This window comes from Brienomyrus brachyistius, unplaced genomic scaffold (genome assembly GCF_023856365.1).
Source record: "Brienomyrus brachyistius isolate T26 unplaced genomic scaffold, BBRACH_0.4 scaffold137, whole genome shotgun sequence".
Lineage (NCBI taxonomy): Eukaryota > Metazoa > Chordata > Actinopteri > Osteoglossiformes > Mormyridae > Brienomyrus > Brienomyrus brachyistius.
The window spans coordinates 211,802-225,999 of NW_026042412.1; the positions used below are offsets into that span (position 1 = coordinate 211,802).

At 45.9% G+C, this 14,198-nt stretch overlaps 1 non-coding gene across 1 annotated transcript; it reads left to right on the forward strand.

Annotated features, from left to right (window-relative positions):
- Nucleotides 1–11,107: 11,107 nt before the first annotated feature.
- Nucleotides 11,108–11,179, forward strand: trnad-guc (transfer RNA aspartic acid (anticodon GUC)). The gene has a single exon. It is a non-coding gene; the product is annotated as a tRNA-Asp (tRNA).
- Nucleotides 11,180–14,198: the final 3,019 nt, after the last annotated feature.

Consider the following 14,198-nt stretch of genomic DNA (forward strand, 5'->3'; position numbering starts at 1 on the left):
TGGTATTTAAGTGACAGAATTCCACTAAAGGTGAATTAAAAACTTGCTTAATTTATTGAGAAATGCTGAAGAAGTAAATGAACAAAGGATGAGAGAAGCTGCTGGAATCTGAAGCAGACATGATGCAGGTTCGAAACTGCACAGTTTTGATCTGGAATATGGGACACAATCCACATTATAAGCACTGAGCTAAATGCCAAGTTTTAAATGGCTATTTATCTATTACAACCATTGTTTCAGTGAAAGTTGTATGCAGATGTTTATTACTTAGTAATAAGGCAATATTTGGCTCAACTATGGTTTGTCTGTTACTAATGAAATAAACTTTTCCTATATATAGAGACACAGGACTTTTCTCACTTCTGATCTAAACCATAATTTAGTCTGTTCTTATTTAACATGACATTATAATAAAAATACATCCGAAGTTAAAAATCCTGGAAGACTGCGTCAAATAGAGCAGCAGAGCACCGCCCCCAAACAGCCTCTGTGGGGCAGCAGTGAGCTCAGAGTGCATCCCCCCCCCAGGAGGCAGTGTTAGGAAGAGCAGGCTGCTGTGGGACTTGCTGGTGACCCCAGGGACTTGGTCTTGCCGTTGTCCTCTAAGGCCTGGGCGAAAAGGGCAGGGTTACGGCTGGAGTGCCGCTGGCGTCTCACAAAGGGAAAGACACTGGGGCATGATGGGAAGGAGAACATGTTAGCGTTCCGCTAACACTTGTGGCACTGCCTTTTCTAAGTCAGCCATGTTGGAAAATCCTTGACTACCGTGGAATTACAAACAGAAACTGGAGAGCATCACAGGGGACGCAAAAGCAATTAACATTACAGAACTCTGTGTAGTCTTAGTGACGAAGCTAAGCTGAAGCCAGCAGTTCACACTAAGCCCAAAAATCCCTGGAATTAATCGTTAACAACCCCAGAAACAGAACCTGTGTGTATCCCACACCAATATGAGTCTTATCCCCTTATATAAAATACATGGAATATATTACAGAAAGACCCCTTTTATAGAAGATAATAGTTTTACCTTTTTTTGGTCTCTTGTGGTTCTATGGCTCTAGCCAGCATGTTTTTGTAGAGATCGGACTTTAAATAGCGGGCGTAGGAGTCCTGAGGGTGAGAGGAGAGGCCGAGAGCCCGTTTTAATGAAGCTGTCATCCACTTTCATGGCTGTGCACAGTTAATGCTCCTACCTTCTTCATCAGGAAATAGATGTGCATCTGGGCGTCATCCAGGACAAAACGATGTGGGCTTTTCATGCCCTGCAGGGTCTTCTCCATGGTCTTGCTGTCCACGTTTACCCACTTGCTGGCTCCCGGGGCCAGGAACTGCCTGGGGGGAAGGAAGTGATGAGCCTGAGCTTTGCAGTCCCACTGGGAGTAAGCAAGTGCCACATCAGGGCCTGCTCTAAATTCAACTGGGATGCAAACTGTCCCACTGGGCCACAAGGTCGCACTCACTTGTAGACCTCTTCCACCTTCTGCGGGATCGTAGCGCTCTCGCCGTGCCGGATGTCCTCACAGGCCTCCCAGAAACAGAGGTTCTCCACTGTGAATGAAACAGCGCATGCATCAGCTACCTGCAGGAGGCGCTCATCACGATGCCAATATGGAGGAGAATTGCCTTTCATAGAGGGATCATGATTATTAATTTAGCAGATGCTAGATCCTATTTTTTTTTTTTTTTGAGAGGGCAGGGTCAGTCAGTCCCTGGAGTAACTGATCGACGGCCCAATAGTGAGGTCACTCAGCTGACTCTGGGATTTGAGCTGATGACCTCCTGCAATGAATCCCAATCTGCTGAGTCACACACTGCCCAAATAGGCCCGCAGTGATCAAATAATGAATATGATTCTTACTTGCTGACGATGCCTCCATGAAGCTGATCTACTTGGGCGGGGGGGTCTACATGCTGCTCACCACTGAACTCCTTCTCCAGGTACTCCCTGAACTTGCACCGTCCCAGAGGGTCCCTAAGGAGCTCCGTGAAGCCGAACCCCCATCGTTCCACCCGCAGCTTGGTGGGTGTCTCCACCCTGCACCAGGAGGCGTGGAAGTGAAGAGACGACAGTCACCTCTGGGGGTGTGGCCCTGAAGAGGCAGGATGGGGCGCGGTAACGCACACTCACATGTCGGCATTCAGCGTCCAGAGTGCCGTGTCATCTGTTATCCAGGGGTTGCTGGGGGGGCAGCCTTGCATCATGGGGTCATGGTTCAGGTACTGCTCGCTGAACTTAAGGAAGCTGAACACAGAAGACCAGCCATTCCCAGTTTTAGTCCTACTTTCTATAATCCTTGCAAGTCATCAAATATTCAGGTTCAATGCTGGCATATTCCAGCAAACTGGAGCTCGAAATGGTGACGAAATGATTATACGTCATTGAACCCTATAAGGAAATTCTCTTTTCATCTCCTCCATCTTGCTCTCCATAGGTGAGAGAAAGCTTGGTAGCAAAGGGCAGCTGCCCGTAGAGGCTCCCAGGAACCTGGGGGTTAAGGGCCTTGTTCAAGGACCCACAAGTGTGCTGAAGCCAGGCTTGAACCGGCGACCTTCTGATCAATATTAAGTAATTATTTGCAGTTAAATACAGTTCAATTCAGTTTAATAGTCAACCGGTTTCAATATTAGTTAGGCATCATTAATCCAGGATATGTGTGACTCTGAGATTTATGGTGAAAGATGGATGGGCAGATGGACGAAAGAACGAAATAACGAGGTTAGATTTTCACAAAGAGCAGTCCCCAGCATTTTTGTCAGAATTAACATGAAATAGATCCCCCCCCCCACCAATCAGAGGCACAGTATACAGAATACCCAGAGATATCCCCCAGTTAGGGACTAATGTGGACTGGTGTCGAACCAGTGGTCCCCCAGCTATGCTGGGACTGAGGCTGAATCACAGGTGTTGGGGGGGGGTAGGTGGGGGAGGCTGTTATCCAACCTTTCCAGGCAGATGGAGGACTTGACCCTCGAGCGGCCCAGGGATTTCCTGATGTGTTCAATCTGGTGTCGGGAGCCATGAAAAATCACACGGGGAATATAAGAGTCAGAAAAAACACATCCAATCCCTGATAAGAGCCATGCTGTTGTACCTTTAAACAGAATTTGTCAATATCTGAGAGCCAACAAAAGAAAACGACAACACAGATGTAGATCCTTCCGAAGCAATTTTCTTATGACAGCATTCTTAAGAGCCCACTTAATCACCCTCTTTGGTTGTTCTTGGCAACCATCCCATCAGCTGAAATAGGTTTACTCTAAATTCTTTCAGGCTTACCTCTCTTTTGTAGTAGTCCGCGTTCTGTTCTGTAAAGAAGGAAGAAACAAAACCGTCTCTAAACATGATATAAGCCACATGTTTATGGGAGTTTTACTTGCGCAAAAATGTTCTGAGGGCACAAGGTTCATTGGTTCAGAGAGATAACCAATCAGACTGTAGAAGTGGTGGATACAGGCAACTAGAGGAGGGGGGGGGGTCAACCAATCAGATGTCTTGTTCCTGCCTCCTCTAGTTCCTTAGACCCACCTCCTCTACAATCTAATTGGTTATCTCTCTGAACCAATCATTTTTCCTTCTGCCCTCAGAACATTTTTGTGAGGGTAAAACTCCCACGAGCGAATCACATGCAAGGAATCAGACAGTAGGAATTCTGCTCACACTCAGCTCCTGGCTTTACTAAGCAGACATCCAGTCTAGAAACCATGAATAATATAGCACTATTACGAGTATGTATTGTGGGACTGCTGACGTACTTACGTTAGCATGGAAAACGAGAGCAGGAAGTGAGGAAGAAGTGAGACAGAAAGATGAGCACAACGAAGTGCTGTCACACTCACACACGAGCTTCCCTCGGATGCCCTCCCACCAAAAACACTGATTATCACTTCACTTCCTTGGGTAATTTGGGGGCCCAAGGCAACAGCCTATTCTGCCTATAGCTGCCATATATATATAGATATTAATATACATATTTTTTCTTCATGACTTTGATCTTATCTAGGCCCCGAGCGGCTCTCTTGTTTGCCCGGATCCGGTCCTGTGACTGACAGAGGCGATAAACAGCAGGTACTGGCATTACGGAAAAAATGTATATGCTTAATAAAAAGCTCAGACCAGCTGGACTCAGGAGTTGTGCCGGTTCCTTCGCTCAGGGCCTTGTTCTTGAACGCTGAATGTTCCCGGCTGCAGAAAATCAGAGGGTGAGAAATCCTTAGCTGAACTTCAGATGAAGAGTGAGCTCGTTTCTCTCAAGCAGACTGACGCCGGTCTAAAGCTGCATTAATACCCCTTAGCACTACTGGTCACATTTCCCATGATGCCACTGGGTACAGCCCATGGCGACACTGCCCAGTAGGGGACAGTGTGACAGCTTTCCAAAAGGACCATTCGGTCCTGGAGGGCCAGTCGGTGACACAGTATCCATGATCAGGACTGGGGTACCCTGCTTTACAGAATAAACTAACCAAATGTCGATACTGAATGCAATCTGATTTAACATGGTTTCCTTAAATCCCAATTAAAGTGCTTCAGATCAGCTCAGGACTTAACAGCAGAGAGACTATTTGGCAAATTATTACGCTGCTATTTGCAATTACATCCATTATCTCTCCGCTAACATGCAGCATTAAGCCTGAGCCGCAGGAATAGAGGTCAGATAATGGATCCGGTATTCCGGAGGTGGGATCCTCTTCCAGCTCGTTTAAAAGGCCCAACAAGTGGGGGGGTGGTGGGGGGGGAGACGCAAACACAGCATGTCTGCATTTTAGCTTCAGGCCGTCTCCCAGTCCCTTCGCACTCCTCTCTCCCAGATCCAAGCATCACCAGTCTTAGCGATGCGTCTCGTGTTTCTCGGGCAAAGAGAAAGGAGGCAGGAAGCGGCCATTTTGTCATTTGCTGGTTTTAATCCCCCCCCCCCCCCCCAGCTTCCCCCGTCCACCTGGCCGTACCAGAGTGCAGAGCGTCCCTGCCTTTTAAACACGAGCAGCACCTGACTGGGGGGCCCTACGCTGCGTGGTTTTTGGCTCAACTGTGTTTCCGTCTAATTGGCGTCAAAACGGTGGGTTTCATCAATGAAGGTGGTGTGTGGCTGAGCGGGTTGGCAGTCGCCGCCTATGACTGGAAGGTTGCCGGTTTAAATCCCACAGTCAGCAGAGTGACATCACCACTGGACCCCTGAGAGAAGTCCCTAAACCCCCAACTGCTCTAGTCTCAATAAAAGGTACATCTGCAAAATAAGCTGAATTTAGGATGTGATCCGCAGCTGCGTGGCTGCCATTCCCACCTCCTGATGCCGCCCCGGATGGGGATAATGGCCCACATAAACGCTGATGCTTATTAGCCCTGAGAGATGCTGCGCACCCAGCAGAAAGGGGCCCTAGTGACGGCCGGGATTAAGCCAGATACACACCACACTCTGCTCCTGTCCCACACTTTCATTCTCCACTCTCCTGTGTTATTCATGAACTCCAAATTACACTCAGCGAGGGTGCAGTTGCTCATTCCCGCAGCCTGTTGTCCTGTCTGTCTTCTGAAAGCTCTCGTCCCACAGAACATAGGCTTCTTCCCAGCTAAGTAAATATTTCATGATCACACTGAAGCAGTAGTGGGTTATCAGGCCTGAAGTGATATATTCCTCCCCCACAAAGTATGCATGGAGACACTCTGTGTGTCTTACTTAACGAAGATAAAACTCCCCCCCCCCCCCCCCCCCGTGAATTTTGCTGAGCTCAATGCTCTGGAGATGACGGAGATCGAAAATTATACCGGAAATGTTCCATATGTCCTTACAGATGTTTCCTTTGCCTTCCTTCATTGAACAAACCCGTTGTCGTGGGAGAGAACTGCACAACCCCCCAGCTCTCTGTGGGGGAATGGGACCCTGCCTATGCCTTCCTGCCAATCCTGCCAAGTTTCCCCTGTAAGTTGAAGGATCTCCTAACAGGCCTGCATGTAGATTAATGTCATACCCAGGACAAAGCAATTGCAGGTTAAGGCCCTTGCTGAAAGGCCCAACGGAGTAGAATCACTCTGGGCATTCACAGGATTTGAACCAACAACCTTCCACTTGCTTGCACAGATCCCTAGGCCCAGAGCCACCACTCTGCCCCACAACCTCAAAAAAATCCTAGAATCGCCCCCAGCCTGAGGCGATATTCGAGCTGCCAAGGTGCATTGAGTTCAGGTTTACCCAGTGTGTGCTTTACTCTAATCACAGCATACTGGGTTTTCGCCGGGGCAGATGTAGGGAGTCAGGGGTTTCGGGGGAGGTGCTTACTGGCGGTCTGTTGACGAGCCAGTAGGCCTGTTCCTGACATTCCAGCATGATGCGGTCCGCCTTGCGCCTCTGTTTGGCTGCCCTGGTAGGAGCAGAGCAGTCGATGGAGAGTCAGAAAGCATACTGGGTAATTAGCATATAGCGGTAATCACTGAACTGCAAGGTAGGGTTTTCATTTTTCTGTTTCCTTTTTCACTTAGAAATGGATTTCCGACTCTAGTGTTTAGGCTGAGGTCTGATTTAACAGATAGGAGGGAAATTATGACCACACACCATGTTACTTTTTAATTTAGGTAACATCATCATCCTCTTAATACGAGATTTATTCATCCATTCTCATCTGTCCCCTTGTGTGCATTTATGAAATTGATTTCATAGCTCGATGCGACAGTATTCCCGGGCTGGGGTGGGGTTTACCTGAGCTGCTCCTTCGCCTGCATCACCACGAAGTCCCAGGTGTGGTTGATCCGTTTGTGCAACATGTTGTAGCTGTCCTGCGGAGACGATGTTTAAATGCGACATTGCCAGGTCGCACGGCTGGCTGCGTTGCTGCATGGGTTCACGTTATGACTCACAGGCCGAACCCCTCCCAGGATATCAGCTGGCAGTGTCGGATTCACAAACCCTCTTACTGATGAGAACCTAAAATGCGTTGACCCTGACGCAACATGGCGGCAAGTTGGTGGATGTCTATGTGCGATCCTACTATGTGCATAATTGGTGGGAGGTTTTCTTACACAAAAATGTTCTGAGGGCAGAAGGAAAATGATTGGTTCGGATAGATAACCAATCAGATTGCAGAGGAGGCAGGACCAAGACATCTGATTGGTTGCTCCTGCCTCCTCTAGTTGCTCGGATCCACCTCATGTACAATCTAATTGGTTATCTCTCTGAACCAATCATTTTTCCTTCTACCCTCATAATATTTTGTGTAAGTAAAACTCCCATGAGCATTCAGCTATCACATGATCTCATCAAGCAATGCTTCAGACCAGCGAATAAGAATAGCATTGAAATGTACATAAATAAAAATTTTCTCTTACCTTTTCATAGTCTATCAGCTGCCCTTGCTTTCTGATATTCTTCTTAGTCAAATAAATCGCTTTAGAAGAGCAAAAGAAAGACATGGCAAGAAACTGTGTTTTTCTATTATTCTAGTAAAGGGAAGTAATGATGTAATAGGCGAGCACATGATTAATAATTGGTAATCACCGTAATCTAGCTCGGAGGCTGGCCACTGCTGAGAGCTCCAGAAGTACGGAGTCTAGCAAAAAGGAGATGCTGTCATTTGAAACTATTCAGAAGCAGCGTGACAAAGGTGCTTTGTGATTTAACATGTCAGGGACAAGGCGGGTGGAAGGCATTTTGCTACTTTAACTGGCATTGGTTCTCATACATCAGTGTTTCCCAATCCGGTCCTCGGCGACACACAGATGATCCACGTTTTTGCTCCCTCCCAGCTCCCTACCAGACAGTCTACGTTTTTGCACCCTCTCAGCTCTGGAGCCCGGACCAGATTGAGAAATACTGTCCTACACGGTAATTCCGCAGTCTCTCCAACGAATAGTTTCGATATGCGTGCCCCCCCACATGGCCACCACCCTCTCGCGCTGCCCTCCATCTGAAGAAACCGTGGTTTTAGGTTACCTGGAAGCGATACGGCGTCTCGTCGGGCCGCAGGACGAGCGTCCTGGGGTCCTTTAGGGGGTAAATGTAGCCGTGCTTCACGATCAGATTCCCCACATGAAGTGCCTCTGAAAACACACAAAGTGGTCACTCATTTCCACGTAAACTACTCAAAGCTCAAACAAATCCACTACTCGTAGCCCAGATTTAGGCATAGTAATTCTCTAAATTTTTGTCAGTGGAATACAGTAGAACACACGATAACTAGAAACTGAGTAGGCATATTATATTTTATTTTACGGTATAGCAAGTAACTGGAAAAAACGTTGACATGGTGCACAGAATAAGCCGCGGGGATGGTGCATTCCTCATCGGAACTATAATTAATTACGAGTAATTGGGACTTTCCACTTTCCGGCTGCCTCCGCGGCCATTGGCAGTCAGGCGCTCCCGGGGGTTTCAGACCGGCGCAGCAACAGCGCTGCTAGGGGGAAGCCTAGTGTTTACAGGGAGGGGTAACTGCTTACCGGGGCAACAGGTTTTTTGCCCATTCAAGTCTGTTAATGCATCTGCCATCTACTGCCTAAAAGTCCCCTCCTTTCCATTCCGACTTCTTTTCCAATCTGGGCTGTAAATCAGGGAAATCTGCTCCCTTGCTATTTAAAACCTCATCTGCATCGCCCGGGAATTCAGGACAACAGCGTCTTGCAGAAGTGCATAATGAGGGAGACGGATAGCGATATTTCTCCAGGCATGACTGACTGCCTCTGGCTATCAGCGAAGTTTGCATCGGGACTATCAAACCGTACAGCTCAGCATGCGTAGCGGCGCGACTCGGGACTGGCCTACAGATTATTTGTACTAATAGCCTCTCAGCAGAAAGATAAATAATTCAGCAGATAAATTGACGCCAGGGGAAGAAAATCCCAAAAGCTTCAGGCGAATGGGGTGTCTATGTTATGGACAAGCTCAATTCTGACATTTATTAATTCACAGGCTCAGCAATATCAATGGAACAGAACATGCTTCTGTCAGACACGTGAATTGCATATGCTTACACATAAATGCAGCTAGGCTAATCTGTTGTATGGATGACAAATTCTATTACTTCATTTGTATTTATTATTCAAAAGACTCGTTTATTTCTGTTATTTTATTACAAAAAAAAAAAAACCTGATGACGTCTTTCGCCAGCAGGGGCGCCATCGTCGTCACGAAGGGAAAAAAACAATCGATTAACCTCACATAAGAGCACCAGGTAACGCTTCCCTACATACTTCTCGGCCCTACCTTCTTCCATGATGGAGTACTTCTGAATTAGCCACTCCACGATATCATTTCCTGGGAAGGCATAGCGAGGAAGGCATCTAGTTAGAGTCGAGAAATGCATTAAGCCGTCATAAATCAAAAACGCTGAACTCGATAAATAAATTACATAAATAAATATGAGCGCAAGGAGATCGATGACAGTCTTAATGCACAGGATTCCCGAAGACCGCCGATGTATGGGCTTTCCTGTGAAGGGCTTAAATGACCATTAGGACCCGGCCCCCGGGACACTGCACGGCCGGGTGTAAGACAACCCGGGCGGCACGAAAAATTATTTTTAAAAAGTAAAATATGTATCGTGCACCTGTCATCGCATGTGGAATCACTGTGATTAACAGTCTTTGATTCTTCATCTTTATCCCCATGTCGGGATCTTGCATCGCCACAATGACTTGTTCAATCTGGGATAAGAAGAATAGTCAAAATCGTGAAATCAAGGTGACGACAGACATAGTGAAAACGTTCAACCTAGTAATATAATAATTGCTTAATGTGTGATTTGATATGTAATCGTTATATTCATCATTAAATCACCGGAGAGACACACTCATATATTTAGGCATATATATAAGTAAACTACAAGGTTTTTCCTCTGACTATCTTAACTGCACGTCAAAGACGTTATCGGATATTCCCGACTACAGACTTTCGGTTTGATCATTTATTCGCATTATTAATTCGGCTCCTGATTACATTAAACTAAACATGCTCAGATTGTTACAACCTTTGCTTGTCGGTTATTTTTGGGATCTTTCTGGATGGGCTCAAGGCGGGGTCTGTAAGCACAAGCAAACTGCCAGCACTTTTGTTTTACATGAAAATAGTTTGATGTCGGCCTATTGCGTTATTGTCTGGCTATAATTTGGAGGCAATATTAAACAATAGGCCCATATATTGTAAATATACATGTTGTGTTGTTTTGTTGTTATCACAAACGTATAGCCTGATCATAAATTTCATGGATACCTGGATGTTGTATGTTCCATTATATTTATGAATGAATGATTTATGTGAAGTCTGGCTTAGATTCGAGAATTAATCATATAGATTAAAAAAAGTTTTCATTTAAAACTTATCTCATATAATAAAATCCTCGTCCGAACGAACATATGTCAGAATGAAAAAACATTTAAATTATTTTTGTGATGCATCAGTATCAATAGCTACAACGTCATAACAGATATAGATATAATGCGGTTCATACTTTTGAAGTTGATGCGTATCTCCCGAAAAAAATCAACTCCAGAAGAGTCCGCGTCTGTAAATGTCTGAACTTCGGAATCGATCCTACCTTTGTTAGGCGCGGCATCTGTGTCTTGCAGCTGTTCCCTTGGATAAAGATGTTAATTGTCATGCTTACAGCATCTCGATCTCCGGCGTTTGTGAAGTTGGGATTGATGCTGTCCTGTGTTTTTTTTTTCCTTCCACACTTAAGCTCTGCTTGTTACTGCCCCATAGCGGAGCGCAAGTGAAACGGACTACCGGAGATTTGCACTGTTTTTCTGTTAGTGTGTATAATCAAAATATGACTCAGTTTGGCCAGTTAGAAAAATATGATAATAGAAAAGTATTCTTTTCCTCTCACTTTTTTTTCTTGATTTAATTACCGACTTCACGTACTTACACTGTGTCCCGTTGCACGATGTAATATTGCGAAACTATGATTTTGTGGCAGTGTTTTGTAAAGGAATTTTCCGTTTAATCATCGTCTTAGTATAAAGCTATATGGTTGTTCTGGTATCAGTGGACGTACATTATGTATTTTTTCTTCTCTTGAGCACCATGGTCATGACATGAAGCTCAGTCATTGATTACTCGCAAATGTTAGTAGTCATCCGCTGTTTATCTTGAAGATGTAAAAGTAGTGCGCGTACATCTCCTCGTTAGTATAGTGGTGAGTATCCCCGCCTGTCACGCGGGAGACCGGGGTTCGATTCCCCGACGGGGAGAGTCTGCATCTTTTTGCCTCGGTCTCAAAAGGCACCAAGCTAGAACCGGCCCCGTGTTAGTGGAAACGGGGCTTGTGACTTGTACTCATGCATAATATTCTGCGGGTCGCTCAGCAGCGCAGCATATGAAACTAGACTCGGATTGTAAGTGTGTGGTTTTGATAATTGATGTATGGATGGATGGATCCTTAATAAGAGATATAAACAATAAGGTCCAGTCGCCAACTAATCATGTAAAATACGTCATAAACTCATGGTTGTTAAACCCAGAATAAAAATGAAGACGTATAACTAGGAAAGTCAACTTGCACATTTCAATTTTGGTTCGATATAATCACGTTGTCCTTAACCCTCCAGTGCAGGAGGGGACGGTAATGCGCATCGAATGTTTCCGAACCTGTGTGTGATACAACCGAGGAAGAGCCGATGACTTCGGGGGAGGAGGGGCAGGCGACTCGGAAGAAAAAGCAGCAGAACCCAATGCAGCCTGTAGCCCATTCAAAGGCCTACTGTTGGACCTCTGCTTATTTTGCAATACGTCTTTAGTACGGACTGAAAAATGTCCGATTTCGATGAGTTTGAGAAGCAGTTAAGCGAAAATCGGCAAGGTAAGTTTGGCTTTGAAGATCGGTGTATGCTCCCTGTTTTAGGGTAATAAAGTGGCCGGCGTGTCCTAGCGCCGAGGATGGTGCGGAGGGCACTTCTGCTGGTTCCGAAAAGAAAAGCGCGGCTGGGAAATCGGTGCCTTTTATCCGAGCGCTCGCCGATTCTGAAACCTGCCCGATTCTTCTTCTCCCAGCTGCCGCAGGATCCCCGAAAACTGACCGCTTTGGTAAATCAGTGACATTCTTTGCTTGGCATTGTTATAGAGATCGCTAGGCCTGCATCCATCAGTGCCCGGCGTACATAACATGGACATTTCAATGAAACGTTATTGGGGTGCACTCGATGTGAAAGCCTGCGGTTTTATTTATTTAATTATTTACCATTATACACTTGGATCATAAATTGCGACCCGCGTATTTTCATTCGCAGTAACACACTATGCATGGATGTTTGTTGCAAGCGTTATATTTTCAAGATCACGTTTAAAGTTTTATGCAAATAAAAACGACCGCGACCACTTGATTTAAAGTCCGCACTTAATAACAGTGTTAGTTACTTGGTTTTTAAATACTACGACGAGTTTTCTATATAATGATATGATTTTGTCTCTTTCCGATGCACAATAGCCTTTCCCTTGGGTCCGAAATGCTGGCCCTGTCATCCGTACAGAATAAGTCTTTCTCACACGATCGCCGTTTCTTCATGATGTATAGACTCTAAAAATCAGCCGCGTTCCCTGGAATCATAACAACTGCTTTTAGGTCGTTATTGCAAAGTCTTGCACCTGTATCTACCTTTACAGCGGATAGCAGTAACTAACAATGATGTACAGTTATATAACAATACACATATAACTTCATTAAAGTGCAGAGAATCCAGTAAACTGAATAAACTTAAGCCATACTAACGCAACTGAAATATACAACATGCGTTACAACGGAGTCGAAAGTAGGATTGATTTATGTACCTATCAAATGGCAATCTTGTCATATCAGCTCCTTATCACTAAATCACTAAAATGTCATTCGAAACGACCTGATTCGGCTAGACGAGCACTAAGTGCCGCCGTGTTTGATAAACTAGCAGTTCCAGTCATTCATATCTGCGCTCTGACTATGCCTGCGATTGCGGTAATTGGTTATTACCGATTTACGTAAGATGCATTGGCCGCTCCGTGTCTGTACTTTTGCAGCGGTGCATTACCGTAACGCTGTTATAACTGATGCATGAAGCTGATTCCTCGAGCAGCACCTGCGTTTAAATGCTTCACTGAAAACTGCACCTTCAGGGATTTATTTAAGCTTCTATATGAAGGACCTGCTGGGATAGAAAGGTGATATTTTATTGCTAGTTTAATAAAGTGCTGTCTGTCAGATTGAAACGATATTAATTACCCATCCATCGTCCAACCAGTTATCTTAGTCAGGCTCCCCTGGAGCCTATTCCAGGCAAATTCCCCATACAGAGAGCAGAGGCAAAATTCAGGCCTCCAGACTCGGAGGCGTGAGGCAACTGTACTCACCACTGTGCTCCTATATCATTAATTAGTCTGGTTATGTTTTTATTGTTTCACAACAGACTGACATTCAAGGGGATGTCCTTGTGCCCTTGAAATTATTAGCCATTGAGAGATGGGTGTGTTTGTTTCAGGAGGGTGTGATTGAATATGTGAATTGAATGGAGGTGCTTCATTCTGGTGAGGAAACTGGGGAGTTAGACCCCGTACCACATCTTGGTCTCCGTAAGTGACTTTTAAGGCATAGCGCTGGGTCAGTCAGCATCCAGCACCCCAGGGAAGTTGGTAATATGATTACTCTGTGACTCATGGGCTTCAAACCCACAACCATCCGGACACACATTCATAATCCCTCTGAGTTACACATCTTGGATTTATCGAAATGGATGGTAGGGGGGCAGTCATGTCGCTCCGCCCACCGTCTCACTGGTACCACGGTGTCGTCCCCCAGAGCGGGAGAAGGAGCGACACAAGAAGCGTAGCCGCAGCCGGTCTCTGAGCCGTGGCGAGAAGCACCGCCGCTGGAGCAAGGACTCCAGGGGGCGGAGTCACGAGAAGCGCAGCAGCAGCCGCGACCGCAAGGGTCGTGACCGACGGAGCAGCTCACGCGAGCACAAGAAGCACAGGTACCCCCCCTCACGGTCCCGGTTACAGGCACTGAAGCTGATATCTAGCATGGTTTGAGGCCTCTTAACAAGTTTCTTTCACAATCAACCAATTGGTTTCTTCGTGGTGGGAAGGGGGACTGTACCCATATTAAATTTTAACTGGCGTTTATAAGTAGCCCCCGCCATAGCGATGGGACCTCAAAGCCAGCCTAAAAAGTGGCGCATGGTCACACCCTCATGACCTTAAACTGCCTGCGATCCAAAGTTAAATGTAAACATTCTGCCATCT